Genomic DNA, 18,107 nt, shown 5'->3' with positions numbered 1-18,107 from the left:
TTTATTTATTTGAGAGAGTGAGAGAGCAAGTGGGGTGGTGGGGGGAAGGCAGAGGGAGAGGGAAAGAGAGTTCCTGGCAGACTCCCTACTGAGTGCGGTGCCGATGTGGGGCTCAACCTCACCACCGCACACCCCCCACCAGATCATGACCCGAACAGAAACCAAGAGTCCAGAAACCAAGAGTCGGATGCCCAACCAACTGCACCACCCAGGTGCCCCCTGCCCCCACTGGAATTTTGATTGGAATTGCACTAAATCTACAGATACTGAGCATCTGAATCATTTCTAAGTGTGTTTCCTTTTTTCCAAGAACCAATTTTCAGCTTTGTTAGTCTATTCTATCTTTGTTTTTGATTTCATTGATATTCATTCTCACTTGCTTTTATTTTTTCTTCTGCTTTCCTTGGATTTATTCTTTCTGTTTTTAACTTCTTAAGTTGGATAATAATTAATTTTAAGTCTTTCCTGTTTTCTACCCTAGGCGTCTAGGGCTATAAAAGTTGTTATAGAGCATAACAATAAAATTAATATCTGGGAACCAACTACCTATCTTTTGTTTTCTGATTCTGAACACTTCCTTTTCATCTCTTCCTTATTAATAGCATATTTTGCCACTTCTCTTTTTGTTACCCATTCCTTATCTTTATAGGACTGTTATTTCTTTGTAGGTCTTTTGTCTGGGGGTTTCTTCCCCCCCCCCCCCAAGGATCTTAGAGAGAGAGAAAACACGTGCATGTGTGAGAGGGAGGAGCAAAGGGAGAGGGAGAGAGAGAAAAATCTCAAGGAGACCCCACAACGAGAGTGGAGCCCAATGCAGGGCTCAACCCCATGACCCCAAGACCATGATCTGAGGTGAAATCAAAAACTGGATGCCCAAACGATTGAGCCACCCAGGCACCCCTTGTCTGAGCGTTTCTTTCTTTCTTTCTTTCTTTCCTTCTTTCTTTTTTTTAAAAAAGATTTTATTTATTTGACAGAGATCACAAGTAGGCAGAATGGCAGGCAGTGAGTGGGGGGGGAAGCAGGCTCCCTGCTGAGCAGAGAGCCGGATGCGGGGCTCGATCCCAGGACCCTGGGATCATCATGACCTGAGCCAAAGACAGAGGCTTTAACCCACTGAGCCACCCAGGTGCCCCTGTCTAAGGGTTTCTTATCTGCTTGCTGTTACCATTAAAATACTGTGACTTTGTCATATCTGGGTCTCATTATTGGTTAGAGTCAACAAGTATGTATTTTATGGTAGGAGTTATAGGGCTCAAAAAAATGAGAAAACTTCATTTTTATCCTCAAGGAGGTAATAATTTTATTCAGAAAGCTGAGACTTAAAAAAATAGATAACAAAACCAGGAAAATGCCATCTAGAATTCTGTCTAATTATGTAAGCTAGAAATTGGCAAAATTCTCAGCCAAAACCTCACATCAATACGTCTTGTTTTGGTTCATGGAATGTAGAATAAGGAGATCTTTAGCTGAGTTTCTAAGATGCACAGACTGTTAGATTTACTTATAATGTCATTTCATTTTTCCTCTGTTTAAAATCTAATATTCAATTTTAAGACCAGAAGCAGTTTTGAGATGAAATCATTTATAGCAGTGGTGCTTAACTTTGGCTGCCCATCAGAATCCTAGGCCGTTTTAAATACATATGGGTGCACAGTTCCAGGGTAATGAGAATCACCTAGAGTGCTTGTTTAACATAGAGATTTCCATACACCTGCTCTGAGAGTCAAATTTAGTAGGTTGGGGGGCAAGGCCCTAGACTCTGAATGATTAGTGAGTGCTCTAGGTGATTCTTGGGATCAAGCCAGTTTGGAAAACACTGACTTTTTTTTTTTTAAAGATTTTATTTATTTATTTGAATTTTTTTTTTAATTTATTTATTTGACAGAGAGAAATCACAAGTAGGCAGAGAGGCAGGCAGAGAGAGAGGAGGAAGCAGGCTCCGGGCCAAGCAGAGAGCCTGATATGGGACTCGATCCCAGGACCCTGAGATCATGACCTGGGCCGAAGGCAGCGGCTTAACCCACTGAGCCACCCAGGCGCCCTTTATTTATTTATTTGAAAGACAGAGATCACAAGTAGGCAGAGAGACAGGCAGAGGGAGAGGAAGGGAAGCAGGCTCCCTGCTGAGCAGAGAGCCTGATGTGGGGCTCGATCCTAGGACCCTGGGCTCATGACCTGAACCGAAGGCAGAGGCTTTAACCCACTGAGCCACCCAGGCGCCCCATGGAAAACACTGATTTAGACCAATGCTTCTCAAACTTTCATATGCACATGAATTGTCTGGGCCTCTTGTTAAAAGGAAGATTCCGATCAAGTGGGTTTGTGTGGGGCATGAGAGTCTATGTTTTAAACAAACACTTGGATGTTGCTGAATCTGCTATAGCCCACCCTTTGAGTAGTGAGGATTTCGAACAATTTTGTTTGGTATGACTTTCTTTGAGATAGAAATGTTCTACACTGTCCAATACCACAGCCACTAGGCACATAGAATTGTACATCACTGAAATGAGGCTAATAGGACTAAGGGACTGAATTTTAAGTTATTTTATTTCATTTTAATTCACTGAAATTGAAATTGAAATAGCTACGTGTGGTTAGTGGCTACTCTCCTGGCCAGATTTAGAACAAATATTCTTCAGGCAAACTTCGTGAAAGAAGTCTAGAATCATTTCAGGTTAGGAAAGTTAGCCTTCTTAGTCAAAACTTTGATTTAGAAATCAGTATTCTCATATAGTAAAAACTATGGGTGTATATTATTCCTGGAAGCCTCAGTAGGCATGTTGTCTTTTAGGTGCACTTTCTAGGAAATTTCTATTTATCTCGGCCTTTGAAATTTGGCTAGTAAAATTTGTTTCTAAAATTTATTTCTCATTTACCAAGTCTTCCAGAGTCATTAACATTTAAGAAAGGGCATTAGGATAACTCATTTATTGAAATAGTTGTTGTTGAGAAACGTCCCCCTAAAATCATCTTGAATGTCCGATTCAGAACTAGTAAAACGTATTTGGGACTGTTGGCAACTCTGTTTACCAAGGATTTAAAATACTTAAGGCCGTTCACACCAAAAAACATTTGCAGTCATTTCCTTAGAGAGACCGCCAGAATGCTGGCCCATCCTGCGCTGCCAAAATGTTTTATGAAAATTTAGAGCTCGCCTGTTATTTGTGGAAACTGTGCTAGCAAATGGATAGACGACAAGGACCTGATTGTTCCTGACACTAAACCTTTAATGTGTCGTGTCGTGCTTTGGAAGCTTGTGGACTTAGGCTTGGTATATTTTTTCCCCCTTTCCTAACTGACACTATGTAATAAAAAAGGTTTGGCACACTGGGTTTACACAAAGCATCTGAACAAAACCACAGCTTTCCATCTTCTTTTCTCAGGCACCTGGATTGAGGTCCCTGGCACTAGACGGGAGAAGAGAGGCCATTGAGAGCACCATGCCATTCAAGACCTGCTGGACCCCAAGCTTTAGACCATGTGGTTGACTGACTTCCTCCCCCTAGATGCCTAGGGGCAAGGTTTGGAAAGACGGCTTGCTGAGAATGTGTGAAGAAGAGTTTGGTGGAAATTTCCAGAAGCCAGGAGCTAAAGAACTTCTTTAAGAAAAAGAGGAAAATGTTCTCTAAGTGAATTTCATGTTAGCTTGTCTAATTTCACTGTGTCCTATATTGAAAGCTTGTAGGATTTTACATGAAGGGTTATTTTTATTCATTTACATACACATGCAAGGGTCTATTTGCTCAACAAATGAATACCCATTAGTGCCTATAATCAATGTGTTAACCTCCCCGATAGCCCTTAACCTTGAGATCACTTGTTTGTCTGTGGACTGTATGCTTCTAGCACAGGACCTGGCGTGTAGTAGCCTCGCTAAATACTTCTTGCCCGAATGAGAAATGAACGTGCAAGGTGTTGTGTGGCTGCATTACGATACCGGATACTGGCTTTAGGCAGGTTGTCTGGACCAGCCTGAGAGGGGTTATGGCTGGCTGGTGGGGTGGTTTTCCACTCACTGTACAGTCCAGTGCACTTTAAATTAGTAACAGTCCCAGAAAGGGGCAGAGCCAAATGTAATCCAGATCACCCTACTCCCATGCTTTCTCTCTTATTCTCTATTCAGAAACTGTGTACGTTGGAAACAGAGGTACTACTATAAAACATGTATGGAATAATTTGCATTGTGGTTGTATCTTTCTGAATTCAAGCCTTTGAATGCCACAGTGCCCAAAGCATTGCCTTTTATTCTTCCCATCTCCATGTTCATGAACTTGACATTACTGTTGCTCTCCATTTAAACAAATCTTGACCAGAGGCTATAGATTCTAAAGCGTTCTTAATTTACCCTATTATTTCAAAGAAGTAATTTAAAAGATTTTAAAAGAGTAAGGCTTTCTTTTCGAGTTTCTCTGTTGTGTTTTGTTTTGTTTTTTCATGGGTTTAGACCAGTGTTTCTTGATCTTTTGTTTTCTTTTTCTTTTTATTGAGGTGTAAGTGACATGTGATGTTATATTAGTTTCAGGTGTACAACATAATGATTCAATGTTTGCATATATTGCAAAATGATCACCACAATAAGTCTAGTTAGCCTCCATCACCACATACAGCTATAAAATGTTTTTTTCTTGTGATGCAAACTTTAAGATCTGCTCTCTTAGCAACTTTCAAATATGCAATATAGTATTAGTAACCGGAGTCAGTACACTGTACATTACGTCTCTAAGACTTGTTTATCTTGTAACTGGAAGTTTGCACCTTTTGACCACCTTGACCCATTTCAGCCTTCCTGGCTCCCTGCTCCACAGCCACCGATGTGTTCTGTTTATGAGTTTGGTTTTCCTAATGTGTGTTTTTCAATGAAGCAGTGTTGATTCCACATTTACGCCTTTTGAATTACTTAAAAAATATGTTTGCTCTTCTGGCTCCCTCTTTTGAGCATGGCCTTTTTTCTGGAGGTTTTTCTTTATTTTGCCTAAACCCGTCCGAGTTAATGTCAGTCTTAAGTATCTGCTTTGGGCAACCCTTGATGAACTAACAGCAAGTCTTCACAAACTTTAACCTTTATCAAAACCCCCTAGAGGACTTGCTAAAACTCGGATTGCTAGCCCCCACTTCAGTGGCATTTCTGGTTTAGTGCATCTGGGGTGAGGCCTGAGACTTGGCCAGCCTGCCTTTTTTCCTTTCCCTTTCTCTCTCTCTCTCTCTTTCTTTATTTCTTTTTTAAGATTTTATTTATTTATTTGAGAGAGGTGGGAGAGAGAGAGAGCACATGAGCAGAGAAAGGGGCAGAGGCAGAGAAAGAAGCAGACTCCCCACTGAGCAGGAAGCCCCACGTGGGGTTCAATCCCAGGACCCTGAGATCATGACCCGAACCAAAGGCAGACGCCCAACTGACTGAGCCACCCAGGTGCCCCAGAGGCTCGGCATTTCTGACAAATTTCCAGAAGAAGCAGATACTGCTGGTCTGAGGACCACACTTGGAGAACTGCTGACCTAGAAGACTGAGGCACTGCACATCCACATTTGCTGATACCATAAAATGAGAGACAACCAGGCATTATGTGCCTCCTGATGGAAGAACGTAGTATGTACCACCCAGGAAGCAATCTTGCAGGGGAAAAAACAATAGAACTTGAATCTTAGCAAGCTCTAAATTACCAATCTATAGGAAATACAAGGGACAGAGTAACACATTAAACTATGGGGATGTAATAAGCAAAGTCTAGACCATGGGAAACCAAGAGTATTCAACTAATAAATTGCAAGGAAAAAAGAGAGATGGAGGAGAGACCTCAAACGTGTATCATTCAGTTGCAGTGTGTGGGCCTTATTTGCATCTTTTTTTTTTAAACCTAAGGTGTAAAAAGATACATTATAGTTTATCCAACAACTGAAAATTTGAATAGTGAATGGATATTTGATGATGTTAAGAAATTGTTTATAATTATGTGCTGAAATATAATTATTTTTAATTATGGTATTGTGGTAGAGAGGATAATGCCTTTCCCCTACATCCTAATCCCTGGAATCTGTGAATATGTGGCAAAAGGGATCTTGCCGATGTGATTATGGATCTTGAATGGGGAAATTATTTGGATTACCAGCTGTGTCCAGTATAATCACAGGGTCCTTATGAAGGAAAGAGGGGTTAGGAGACTCCAAGTCAGAGCAGATGGGACAACTGAAGCAAAGGTCAGAGTGAGAGAGACGGAGACTGGAAGATGCTACATTTCTGGCTTTGAAGATGGAGGAAGCAGCCACAAGCCAAAGAATGCAGGTGGTGTCTAAAGCCAGAAAAGGCAAGGAAACTTACTCTCCTCTAGAGCTTCTGAGAAGAACACAGCCCTTCCTTCCCATTTTGGACTTCTGACCTTTGGAATTATAATATCATAAACTTCTGGGGGTTTTCTTTGTTTTGTTTAAAGATTTGATTTTGGGGGTATTGGGGTAGCTCAGTTGGTCGAGCAGCTGACTCTTGATTTCGGCTCCGGTTATGATCTCCATCCTCCTGCACTCGGCAGGGAGTCAGCTTGAGGATTTTTCTCTCTCTCTCTTTCTGCCCCTCCCACTGCTCACTCAAGCATTCTCAAATAAATAAATCTTAAAAAGTTTTAGGGGCACCTGGGTGGCTCTGTCGGTTAAGCATCTGCCTTCGGCTCAAGTCGTGATCCCAGGGTCCTCTGCTGCCCCTCCCCACTGCTTGCATGCTCGCACACACTCTTTCTCTCAAATAAATAAAATCTTCTTTTTTTAAAAAAATATTTTATTTATTTATTTGACAGACAGAGATCACAAGTAGGCAGAGAGGCAGGAAGAGAGAGAGAGAGGAGGAAGCAGGTTCCCTGCGGAGCAGAGAGCCTGATATGGGACTCGATCCCAGGACCCTGAGTAAATAAAATCCTTTTTAAAAAATCTGGTTTAAAAAAAGATTTTACTTTTTAAAAAGTTTAGGAAAATATTATTTATTCATTTGACAGAGAGAGAGCGAGAGAGAGCGCGCGCACAAGCGGGGGAGTGGGAGAGGGAGAAGCAGGCTCTCCATGGAGCAGGAAGCCCGTTGCAGGCCCAATCCCAGGACCCTTAAGTGACTGAGCCACACAGGTGCTCCAAAAAAGATTTTATTTTTAAATAACCCTTACAGCTAACAGGGCCTTGAGCTCACAACCCCCAGATCAGGAGTTACAGGCTCCACCCACTGAGCCAGCCAGGTGCCTCTAAACTTCTGTAGTTTCAATCTGATAAGTCTGTGGTAATTTGTTATAGCAGCAATAGAACAGTAATACAGTTACGTACAGAGAGTCCACTTTTACTACTTAAGAAAAAAAATTTTTTTGAAAGAGAGTGTGTGTGCACGCGCATGAGCAGGGGGCGGGGAAGAGAGGGAGAGAGAATCCTAAGCAGACTCCACGCTTATCTCAGAGCACCGTGTGGGGTCCAATCTCATGACCTGAGCTGAAACCCAGAGTCAGATGCTTAACTGATCGAGCCATCCAGCTGCCCTTAAGGAGTCATCTTTTAGTGATATACAACTAAATGTTTACAGAATCAATGATACAATGTCTAGAATTTGTTTCAAAATACTAGGGGTCAGGGTAGATTACAGAGAGGTTTGGATGAGGCAGGATTGGCCATAATTGTGGGCTCTGAGTGATGGGTGCATAGGGTCCATTATACTATCCTACTTTTGTGCATTTTTTTTAAAAGATTTTTTATTTTATTTATTTGACAGTGAGAGAGAGAGATCACAAGTAGGCAGAGAGGCAGGCAGAGAGAGGAGGAAGCAGGCTCCCTGCGGAGCAGAGAGCCCGATGCGGGGCTCGATCCCAGGACCCTGGGATCATGACCTGAGCCGAAGGCAGCGGCTTATTCCACTGAGCCACCCAGGTGCCCCCTACTTTTGTGCATTTAATATATTTATTTTTAAAAGATTTTATTTATTTATTTTAGAGGGAGAAAGGGACAGTGAGTGGGGGGAGGGGCAGAGGGGGAGGGAGAGAGAATCTCAAGTAGGCTCCATGCCCGGTGTGGACAGAGCCTGACACAGGGCTCGATCTCATGACCCTGAACTGCAATCAAGAGTCGGCCACTTGACTGAGCCACCCAGGTGCCCCTTTATTTTTAAAGATTTTATATTTAAGTAATCTCTACACCCCACCGGGGGCTCAAACTCACAAACCCGAGATCAAGAATTTGCATGCTCCACCGACTGAGCCAGCCAGGTAAACCTACTTTTGTATATTTAAAAAATTAAACACACATACACACATAAGAAAAAAAAAATAGATGAGTCTAAGTATTAAGACTTAAAAGACTAAGAAGACTTAGGTTGGTGAAATCCAAGCTGTACTAGGGGTGGTAACCCAGCCAGAGTGAAAGTATTATTAGGACCAGTAGTGGGAGGGGCCATTTATCAGGGTGGCGCTGAGACTGAAGAGGACCAAAGGAGGCCAGCCCTGGAAAGACAGAGGATGGAAGGGGAATGAATGGTGTGAGACCCCCGGGAAGTGGTAGAGGTAAACCAGCGAAGATAGCAGTATGCCCAGGAGAACGAAAGAGTGAATTGAGCAGGTCAGGGAGCAAAGGCACGGCATACTTCACAGGGCAAAAAAATGCTGTGTGCTCTTAGGCTCCCAGTCACCTTGGCCTTCAAGTATAGGCAGGTGACCACTTCTATCCTTCATTTTCCCAGTGCTCTTGAATTCATACTTCCCTAATTATACTCTTCTTCTTCTTCTTCTTTTTTTTAAAGATTTTATTTATTTATTTGACAGAGATCACAAGTAGGCAGAGAGGCAGGCAGAGAGAGAGGGGGAAGCAGGCTCCCCGCTGAGTAGAGAGCCCGATGTGGGGCTCGATCCCAGGACCCTGGGATCATGACCTGAGCGGAAGGCAGAGGCTTTAACCCACTGAGCCACCCAGGTGCCCCTATACTCTTCTTTTTGTCAGATACTGTTGCCTCCTATATCCATTATTACCTATGTTAGTTTGCCTTTCAATTTTCCAATCAATTTCACTTGGTCGTTTGCTTTAGTTTTCACTTGTGTGTTTTTGGCAAGGCAGGGGCAAGCAACAAACAAAAGCCAACTGCCCAAATCTGTGGGATACATGGACTGCAAAGGGGTCTCCCAACTACCATTTTTTTTTTTAAACAAATCTGTATTTAGACAGGGACCCAAAAGAGAAGGGTCAGTAGTTTACCTAGACAGTACCGGGCACAGGTATGAGGTGAAACCTGCCCTTGGCTTCGAACAAAGCAAAGCTTTCACTGTCAGAATAATAAGGTTTAATATAATTGGAGGCCAAATTAGTGCCTTAAAGAGAACTCATCATAAGAAGGAGGAGAAAATAATTGTAAGACAAATTACAGTAGCTTTAATAAGGAACAGCTTGTGGAAAAGAGGGGACAGTGAGATTGTCCGCAATACTTGGTAAGTATGAGGGTGGTGCTTCAACAACAGGGCCGAATCTTGGAGACATGCCGGGAAGTGAAAGAAGCTAGACACCAAAGAGGATGTACCGTGTAAGTCCATTGACAAGATAGCCAAGAACAGGCAAAACTAATCTATAATGACAGAAGCCAGAATAATGGTTACGTGGTTGGCAGGGGCAGGGGGTGGGGGTGTGGGGGGAGCGGGGGTTGTTCTTGACTGGGAGGAGTCATAAGATTTTCTGGGGTGCTAAAAATTATACCTTGATGTCAGTGTGAGTACATTAGTGCATAACTGTGTACAACATAATTGAGTTGTACATTTATGATTTGTGCACTTTATTGCATGTAGGTTAAAGTTCAGTTGAAAAAAAAAGTCCAGGACAATACCATACTTTTTTTTTTAAATTAAAATAATTTTAAAGATTATATGTGTGTGTGTGTGTGTGTGAGAGAGAGAGAGAGCGCGCATGCGCATGCAAGAGAGCATAAGCGGGGGAGGGGGGGGTGGCGCGGTGGGGGTAGGGGCAGAGGGAAAGGGAGAAGCAGACTCCCCGCCAAGTAAGGAGCCAGACATGGGGCTAGATACCAGGACCCTGGGAACATGATGGGAGCCAGAGGCAGACGCTTAACTGACTGAGCCCCCCAGGCGCCCTGCTAGCGGATTGGTTGGAGTGCCCTTAGGAGGTTGTCAGCCCAGCTGGCTCAGTGCTTGTTCTGGTCCTCATCCGCCTCCCTCTGACCATCAAATCTTAACTTCTCTGACTGTTCCCAGCCTCTGCCCACTGCAGCCCAGGCTCTCCAGGTCGACGACCGGTGGTCCGCTACCACTTGCCGCATCTTGGGCTGATCTCGGGCTGCAGAGGTGCGACTTCCGTTGGGAGAGGTGAGCAGAACGCTCTCACGTTGCCGCAGCAGCTGGAGGAGTTAGTTGCAAGGATGCACAACCCTCTACCACTTTTCTTTTTTAATATTTTATTTATTCATTTGACAGAGAGAGAGAAGTCACAAGTAGGCAGAGCAGCAGGCAGAGTGAGAGGGGGAAGCAGGCTCCCTGCTCAGCAGAGATGCGGGGCTGGATCCCAGGACCCTGAGATCATGACCTGAGCTGAAGGCAGAGGCTTAACCCACTGAGCCACCCAGGCGCCCAGGCACCCCCTTTACCACTTTTCTTAAAGGTGCCCTGTCATTCACTGAATAAGGTCCAAACACCTTAGCCTGGCCCTCAGTGTCCTCTCCAGACGGACTCCTTATTTCGTTTGGCACAATGAACCTTTCACTGTTCAAACACCAGGCACACATGCTGTCCCCGGTGACCTTCCACGTCTCTTGGGCACACTTGTCATTTTCCCCTTTTCAGTTCAAATGTCGCCTTTTACCCTCTTAAGAAATAGGCACATAGGGAACTAAGAATTGTGGGGTGAATCAACAGGCAGCTTTTAGGTGCTTTTCATACATTTCCTTCTCTCACCTTCACTCTAAGACAATATCTCCAGTTCATTTTATCACTCTCATTTCACAGTATTGTAGTGACTTGATTCCATATAACAGGTTGTGAAACCTGTAGTTGCCATACACAGTGCCTTAAAAAAAAGATGGTATTTATTTTTCATCTGAGAGAGAGAGAGAGAGATCGGGAGAACAAGTGGGAGGAGGGGACGAGAGAGAAGCAGGCTCCCTGTGGAGCAAGGGACTGGGTCCCAGGACCCTGGGATCATGACCTGGGCCAAAGACAGTTGCTTAAGCGACTGAGCCAGCCAGGTCCCCCACACAAGTGCCTTGAATATAAATTCTCAAAGGCCTTACAGAAAAGTTTGCAGACCCTACCGTGTCATCTCAGTCGGTTGGCTCGATATATGAAAAGAGAAGCATTCCAATAATGGTCCCAGCAGGAACAGGAAGTACAAACACATGTGATTTTGAAGAGAATTGAATGAATTATTTACAGACGTGTGGGGAGGTTTAAGGAACTAGCAAGGGATGCTGAGGTTGCTCAGGGATTAGGAAAAACTGTTCCTGTTCCTCCCACTTCCTGAAGACCCAGTGAGGACAACCCCAGAAAGAGGAGCCTTTGCTCAGAGCTGTCATGGAGCCACTGCTGCCGGCCAGACTGAGGTCCTAGGCAGGAAGCGCTTGGGAAAGAACTCTGCGCTCCCTCCCCCACCATACGTGACTTCCATTACTCCTGATGGTACATGCCATTAGCCAAACCAGCTGTGGAGAGTGATACCCTACTGAAGGTTAAGTCCCCCGGTGCACAGAATAAGGCAAAGAAGTGTGAACATTCATGGGGGTGGAGCACGGCTCAAATGCAGAATAACCAGCACAGAAAGTATAAAATCAGAAGTAATACATGGTTTTTTTTTGTTTTTTAAATTTTTTTTTTTTTTTTTTTTGACAGACAGAGATCTCAAGTAGGCAGAGAGGCAGGCAGAGAGAGAGAGGAGGAAGCAGGCTCCCTGCTGAGGACCCTGGGATCATGACCTAAGCCGAAGGCAGAGGCTTTAACCCACTGAGCCACCCAGCGCCCCAGTAATACATGTTTTAATGAAATGTGCAAAGGACTGTCAACTGACCAGCCGCAATTTCATTCATCTAGTTATACAATATTATATGGGACATCTAAAAATGTTTGCTATGAGGCGGCTCAGTTGGTTAAGTGTCCAACCCTTGGCTTTGGCTCAGGTCATGATCTCAGGGTGGTGGGGTCAGGCTCAGGGGGGAGTCTGAATCTCTCCCTCTCTCTGCCCCTCCACCGCACTCTCTCTCTCTCTCAAATAAATAAATCTTTGAAAAAATGTTTGATATAATGAGGGGTGTGATAAGAGACCCTACTTTTGAATATCTTAAAATCTCTGTGAGCACTTTATCTCTCTCTCTCTCTCTTTCCTCTTTGGACTGAGTGTAAGATCCTGAAGTGTTGAATTTGTCTTAGACATTTTGGTATCCTCACCTGTAGCAGAGCCGGATACAACAAGCATTCAATAAATGTTTCATGTCTGAATGAAGGACTGAGTGAATGTAAAAATGGCCAAGTGTAGTGTATGCTGTTCATTGAGTTTATGCCAGTTTTCATGGCATATAAAATACTTGACTTGGCCAAAGTCAGCTTCAATTTCATATATTTAATTGGTAAAAGGTTAATTTATGTTTTTTTAAAAAGTGTGGGATCGGGATGCCTGGATGGCTCATTTGGTTAAGCGTCTGCCGTCAGCTCAGGTCATGAACGCAAGGTCCTGGGATCGAGTCCTGCATTGAGGTTCTTGTTCAGCGGAGAGACTGCTTCTCCCTCTCCCTCTGCAGCTCCCCCTACTTGTGCTCTCTTTCTCTCTTGCTCTGTCAAATAAATAAATAAAATCTTAAAAAAAAAAAATGTGGGATCCATTAAGGAAAGACCATGGTTTTTTTTGGGGGGGGGTTTGTTTTGTTTTGTTTTCTGATGGATTTGAATAGCACTTTCTCATCCGTGAAGTAAGTGTGACAGATTCTATTATCCTTAGTTTTAAAATGAAAAAAAAAGCTGAGGCATGGAAAGATTCTAAGGAAATCTAATTAGTGGATGATAGACTTGGGATTCAAGACAAGCGTTCAGACCTCCTGATACAGCTTTGTCCTTCGACAAGACAGTCTTGTTAGACTAGAGTCTCTCTTCACATCACGGACTTCGATATTTTTCCAAGGAAGTTACTATTTCGAAGTTAGGAAAAGAGGTTTAATGTAATGATCAACAATAACACTAGAAACAATTTATATCTTACTGAAGAGTGTTCTTGGTTTAATGGGGGAAAAAGGGCAATTTATTAGAAACAAGGATCTGAAGATGTTTGTCAACTCAATTACTCTGTTAATTTGTTATTTAGTACCTACTGTATGGATTTTTTTCACTAAAGTGAAAATACTGCTGGTGAGTTTACCAGGAATACCTCAGATCGCTAGCCTCTGCTAGGTTTAGTTAGGCTTCTGTGTTGTGAGGAGAAAGCAGTGCGTGAAGTAGGAAAACTAGAGGGAGTCTTCACTAATCATCCCGAAACGTTAACTTTACCTATGTAATATCATTTCAGTATAAACATGCGTGCTGATGGAAATCTAGATTCAATTTTGCTTATCTAGGAAAGAAGACCATCTTTGTATTCTGATGGACTACTATTAAATTCTAAAGAAATGTACAAAAGGAAGTAATCAGACACACTTTCAATACAGGGGTATTTTGCTTTGGGTTTGGGCAGGGTGAGGATGATCTGTCTTTTTTAAGGTTGTCACAGGTTTTGGGCTGAGTCAGAACTATAGGAGCAAATGGACAGAAACAAATCTGAGACTCGAAAACTAATCATGAAAATTTGGATTTTATCAGCCTTAGTTCTTATTCTTTTGTTCAGGTGCTCTCCTTCTCATATTTTCATGGCAAAATTAATTGAATGTCCTAATAGTAAGTATTCATTCATCCATTCAGTCATTTAACAAATATTTACCAAATTCCCATTATGTTCAAGGTGCTGCCATATAATGTAAAAGAAACAGTGATAGTCTGACCCAGGCTAATAGCATTAAAAAGCAGTCTAAAGTTTATTTTGGCAAAGTGGGAAAAGGAAAGGCAGAGTATAAATCCATAAAAGAATTATTATTAAACGCTTATACACATAGTCTATGATGAAAGTATATGATTCAAGACAAGGTAAAAGGGATAGGAAAGGTTTAGGTATATGTATGTTCAGAAGTTGATTCTGCCGCTTATTTGCCATTTACTACTCAATTTCCTCATCTGTAAACTGAGAATAGGGGCACCTACCTCAAGAACATTGTGAAAGAATATGATGAAAATTGACAATTATGTATGTAAAGAGGCTAGCAGAATTCTCAGCACATGGTAGCTGTCATCATTTTCAATAACTCATAGTTAATGTAACAGAGTCACGCTTCTATACATACTTTGATGAACATAGTTACTGATAAGATGTTCTGATACAATGTGAAAAAGATGTTCTGATACAATGTGAAGTACGTTTTTAGAGAAAGGGCTTTAGTAATTTCCTGTTAAAAACAGGAATATGGGAAATAGATGAGGTGCCTGTCAGACAGGCAATTGAACACAATCAGAGTAGTATTTCTACAACTTGATAGAGTCCATAGATGTAAAAAATGCCTAAGTGATGACTCAAGTCTTTCTAATATAGAATGTAGAGATGAATTTCAAATATTTCCATTGCATCAGGATTAGAAAGACAATGGCCAGTAATTACAAATTTAAGTCCCCTCATCCCTCCAAGCCCTGCTCTAGCCCTTACTAAGGGTCTGCTTAGATATAACCTGTTTAATTTTTTTCACTTAAAGATAACTTTCTGGCTTTTAAATCATTTTTGAACCTTCATCTTGGACCATTTTAACATTCCCTTCTATATGGTATATATTACCCAATCATTGAGGCCAAATCTTTCTTTAATATTTGCGTAACATGGCCTAGGTTTTCTGTTTCACTTTAAAGTTTCTACGAAATTTGCGCTAACATTTATTTCGGCTGTTTGATTTTGTGCCAGTCGTCCATCCTTAGATACAATTAAAAAATCCTTGGGGTGACTGGGTGGCTCAGTGGATTAAAGCCTCTGCCTTCAGCTCAGGTCATGATCCCAGGGTCCTGGGATCGAGCCCTATGTTGGGCTCTCTGTTGAGCAGGGAGCCTGCACAGCCCCCCCACCCCGCCCCGCCTCTGCCTACTTGTGATCTCTGTCTGTCAAATAAATAAATAAAATCTTTAAAAAAAAAATCCTTTAACTTGGCCTTTGTTTAATATTGCAAAAGTCCTATATGAAAATAATTTCTGTGTTGTGGAAAAATGAATATATTCTGCTTTTCTCTCTTTTTTTTTTTTAGTTTTAGGCTTCAGTTTCCTAATTATGATTTTAAAAATACAGTATGCCCTATATACTAAGTTAAGGCGATCACAAATGAAAAACCCACAGCCAGCTTTTCCGAGTTGGAGAGAGAAGGCCTGCCAATGGGTTACCTTTTGCTAACACAGCACATTGTATTATTTTTCAAACAAAAGTTTTAAATCTGCTTATATCTAATCTCACAAAGAGGGATGTTTTTCTCTAGTTTTGCTTGCTACATTCTGTGCGGGGAGAGTCATGGGCTGTTTCGGGGTTATTTTTACGACCGCCCCTTCCCCTCCGTGCGACCTCCACCACCTGCACAACCGCTCTCCTGTGGGCGAGGAAGATACTGCAGAGGAGACCCCAAAATGCATTTTTGAGGACGCTCCCAAGCACTCTCAAACCAGCGAGCAAATTATTTCCCCCTCCGGGTTAACCTAGTCCCGTTAGCTCAAGCCTGGGTTTAGAGGAACAACTAAATTCAGAATGTGGAGCTGGAGGGGAATGCGTGGCAAAAACCCATGGTGGGGGAAAAACTGTTTCAAGGAATATGCGGCAACCCGCGGAGGAGTGGCTTTGCTCAAGCTGCTCTGAAGTTGCATTTTCCTTGTTCATCGAACTTGCTTCAGTTCCTAGGGAAGCGCCTGGTTTTTCGGTGCGTGGCCAGTGTGGGTGGTGACCGAAGAGTCAAAGGCGATAGCCAAGGGGAGCGAGTTCATGCGATGGAACTTGACGCGGACCCCGGGGTCTCAGCTGGGGGCCCATCATAGTGTTGGGTGCATGCCACTGGCTTCTTTTTGGCGGGAGGGCAGATGGTGGGGGGAGGATGGAGGAAAACTGCTCGGTGCTTTCCTTGGCTTGCAGCGTCCCGTCGCCTGCCGCCGCTCACGCTGCCTTCCGGCGGAGCCCCCAGCTCGGGCCCCGCACGCGGCAGCGGTCATAGGGCGTGTTTGCGGCAACCGCAGGGCACGCGGGCCAGCCGGGGCGGGGGCGGGGCGGTGGTGGCGGTTGCGGGGCATGCGCGGCTCCGCGCGCGGCTTCTCAAACATGGCGGCGGCGGTGTGAAGACCGGTACCGGCTCGCGGGACCCGTGTGACAATTTGGCTCCTTTCGCCGACGAGACCCGAGGTGCGTGGCGACTCCGGGCCCCGTGAGGAGCAGAGAGGCGGAGCCGTGGCATCCGGTCTCTGGTCGTTGTCCGAAGGCGGGCGGGTGGCCGGGCGCCCTCCGCGGCGCGTCCCGCGCGAGTAACGCCCCCTTACCGCCCCTCGGGGTCCGGCCTTAGCTCGGCCCCGCACCCCAGTTGCCCACCTTTGGCAGCCTCACCCGAGAGGCCAGGGCTCCCCTGCCCCACCTAGCGCTCTCCACGACTCCCCACAGCTGCTTTTGCGCAGCCCCTCGCATTCCCCCGGGGCCCCGTCGCCAGTCACGGGCCCATCCCTTGCGCCGCGTTTGGTTGCCGTGTCCCTCTCTAGCCGCCCCCGGCCCGAAGCGCGGACTGCACGCTCCTGAGCATCCTCTTGCTGTTGGAGGAGCTGGGCTGGGGGGCCGACCTGGGGCCCCGGGGCAGCGCGGGTGGGCGGTGGGGCTGAGGAGCAGCGATGACTTTGCGTGGTCTGGGCTGAAGCCCGCCCGGTTGCCTTCTGAGGAGTTGTGAGATAACTTTTGGAGTTTGGGAGAGAAACGTTAGCCCGGAAGGATGCGCCTGTGGCGGAGCGCGGGCTCGGTCCCGGAGCCAGGTGCCCGTCGGACTCGCGCCCCGGGGCTCTGGGCGGCTGAGGCTTGCGGTGGGGGGTGGTGGCGGCGCCGGTGGCTCGCCCTCGGGGGAGAAGTGGGGCGGGAGGAAGCGGCCCTCCTTGCTTGTGTGTGTGAGGGGGAGGTGGGGCAGAAAGGGGGGCTCCAACTCTTCCGAGGAGCTACAGGGCAACCGCTGTGTTCTCGCGTCATGACCTGGTCCAGGGACCATTGGTGCTTTTAAGGCACAGCCTTCTTGCTTTTTCCACCTGACTAGTGGTTGTGCTGCATCCTGATGTAAATCGCCAAATCGCTAGAGGAAGAGCGAGAAGGCGAATTTAATAGATTTTGCGCCTTGAGGTTATACAGAGCTTTGAGGTCTGTAATTTGCCCCCTCCCCCGGCCCCCAGTGTTTGGCCAGCACCGGTATTTACAAATCCCCATTTAACACTATTGATGCTTTTTAAAGATTGTAAAGCATTTGTTATTCTTTACAAGGTGTGATTATAATTTGAATTTAGCCTTTATCTTGAAGAATTAGATTAGCTTTTATGAATTATGTGTTAAGGTGACTTTAGGATATCTCTGGAAAGTGAATGGATCTGTGAGTAGGGGGAAGGTAAGGCAGGGAAGGTGGATACTTTACCAAAACAACTGCACATGCTGCTGCATTTTTAATGCTCCCAGAGCTATTCATATTTCTGCTTTGGGGAAACAGTATTATATGATGTATATCATTTATGGAATAAAACTTCCTATGACAAGCAGTTGTATTATAACAATAGTTCATAGATTCATCTAATTCTTTTCAAAAGCAGGGCTTGGGATGTTCTTCAGTAATCACAATTTTGCCTTTCTTGCCATTCTTTTTTAAAATTACTCATTAAATAACGTATTTCCAGGGATGAAATTTTTTTTGTCAGTTTTTGGTTTTGTATATTTAATGGGTGGAATGCAAAAATAAGCTTTTGGAAAAAAAGTCCAGGTGGGATTTTGAGAAAGGAGTGAATTTATGAGCAGTCACCTGATGCTTTGTATTTGTTTGGCTATAGTTTTATCCACAGTCTTCAAAACAG

General features: G+C 44.3%; 1 protein-coding gene and 1 pseudogene across 4 annotated transcripts in view; both read left to right on the top strand.

Annotated features, from left to right (window-relative positions):
- LOC123934553 overlaps nucleotides 1–15,738 on the top strand; it is a 35,352-nt pseudogene extending 19,614 nt beyond the window's left edge.
- A 599-nt stretch (nucleotides 15,739–16,337) lies between these two features.
- SCML2 (Scm polycomb group protein like 2) overlaps nucleotides 16,338–18,107 on the top strand; it is a 98,826-nt gene continuing 97,056 nt past the window's right edge. For all 4 annotated transcript variants that reach the window (XM_045996332.1, XM_045996331.1, XM_045996333.1 and 1 more), the window contains exon 1: nucleotides 16,338–16,425. The gene's annotated coding sequence lies outside the window, so the exon portion shown is untranslated. The remainder of the gene's footprint in view (nucleotides 16,426–18,107) is intronic.

Source organism: Meles meles, chromosome X, assembly GCF_922984935.1.
Source record: "Meles meles chromosome X, mMelMel3.1 paternal haplotype, whole genome shotgun sequence".
Lineage (NCBI taxonomy): Eukaryota > Metazoa > Chordata > Mammalia > Carnivora > Mustelidae > Meles > Meles meles.
The sequence above is the reverse complement of the archived record's forward strand: the minus strand, read 5'-3'. Positions and strand labels throughout refer to the sequence as shown.